The 1,667-nt window shown below is 37.0% G+C and overlaps 1 non-coding gene across 1 annotated transcript; it reads right to left on the reverse strand.

Annotated features, from left to right (window-relative positions):
* Positions 1 to 1,069: 1,069 nt before the first annotated feature.
* LOC118921835 (U4 spliceosomal RNA) lies at positions 1,070 to 1,205 on the reverse strand. Its single transcript, XR_005028532.1, has one exon. It is a non-coding gene; the product is annotated as a U4 spliceosomal RNA (small nuclear RNA).
* Positions 1,206 to 1,667: the final 462 nt, after the last annotated feature.

Here is a 1,667-nt window from a genome sequence, read left to right on the forward strand (position 1 = left end):
TACTAATGAGAAACTTCAGTTTAGTGATAAACTTTTTTTTTCCATGAATATTTTGAGAGGCCTGTAACCTTTGGCTGACACCCAGCAAGGCTATTAGTTTAACCATGGGATGCACTACCAAATGCACGAGAGTCAGCAGAACTTCTTTTCTGGAAAGTTGATGGCAAGAATAGTTTTGTTAAAGAGACTTCAGAAACAGATGGAATGGGCAAGTGTGGGGGTGGAAGACAAGCATAAAAAAAACGTATCAACTTCCGTTGGCTGGCATAACTTCAGCTTCTAGTGCCTTTTCAACCATATGCTCAAGATGGAAACCGCAGTTCACATTGAAATGTCATGCTGCCCTCTGTTCCATAAACATGTATCATCCATCACTAAATATTTAGATCTAAATTGTTGGAGCTGAGTTCTGTGCCAGGGGTAGGGGGATTAATTCCTTTCAAGGTCCTCACATGATGGATTTTCCACTGAAGTAAACATCCGAGAAGAGCTCACACTAAAGCCATAAAATATATAAATAAAGTTTAAAGTTTAATTAAGTCAACATTATTTAAAGTGGTTGTCATATTTTATGGTGAACTTTTCATGTTTATTTTGTATGACTCCTTATAAATAGCCCCTCCTGATCAGACAAAAAGCACAGCTAGATTAAAGTCGAGGACTCTAAATTTAGGGCTGGAAGAAGAATATTCCTGAGTTAGGGATAATGCAAACTTTTCCCACTACGTTTTTGATTAAAAAACAGGCCTGTTATCTAGACACTGTGTCAATATCCTATACAGACACAACATTTGAAAATCCTTTCAGGGTTTATCAATTACACCATGGGGAGATAGTATACTTACATAGATAGGAGCACAGGATAGGAAATAATGGAGAAAAAAAGAAGTGATAAAACAACTTCATTTTATTTTTTAGCTCCTGTATTAATAGAAAGCATAAAAAGGAAAACAACTGATTCCAATTAAGTTGATATTGGCTTAGTAGCTTCTTAAAGTAATTATTCTTGAGATAAATCATTTGAATATACATAACTTCCCCCATAATGATTTTCCCCCTTAATATATATATGTATATACATTTTTATTGCCAATGCCAAGTATATTTCAAGTCGTCATGGCGGGGTATCAGAAAAAGTTTTCAATTAGCAATAATGTCACCTCGGATAAACCTCATTGGCTATGATACTGCCACTCCTCAAAGCTCCCCCCTTAATATTACATAGGGAAATTGATTGTACACTCTTTAATGTTTGATGGATATAGTATTAAAGGAGAAGGAGCAGGTGAAGGACAGAGACCAGCTAAAGTGCATTCCTTACTGCAAAGTTGCGGTTCGGTATGAACATCCTCTTTTAAAAAAGCTCCTTCAATATTACAGTGAGAGCTCTAGTTCTTCCTACACAAAGAAATTCCTGTCCAAAGATGTATTTAAGCCTATAAGGAAACTTTTAGAGTTGGAATAAACCTCTAGCACTGTTGTTGAACTTTGATATTTTGTGAGAAGAAAACCAAAGTTGAGAGCAATTCATCGTCCCAGTTCCCATAGCTAACTGGTGGCAGAGTAGGTCTAGAACACATGCCTTACGAAGCCCATCTGCCTGCTTTTCCGCCCAGAATACTGATACAGTGATGTTGCTCTCTGCAGACGTGCACAGCAGGTATAAC

Source organism: Manis pentadactyla, chromosome 12 (assembly GCF_030020395.1).
Source record: "Manis pentadactyla isolate mManPen7 chromosome 12, mManPen7.hap1, whole genome shotgun sequence".
Lineage (NCBI taxonomy): Eukaryota > Metazoa > Chordata > Mammalia > Pholidota > Manidae > Manis > Manis pentadactyla.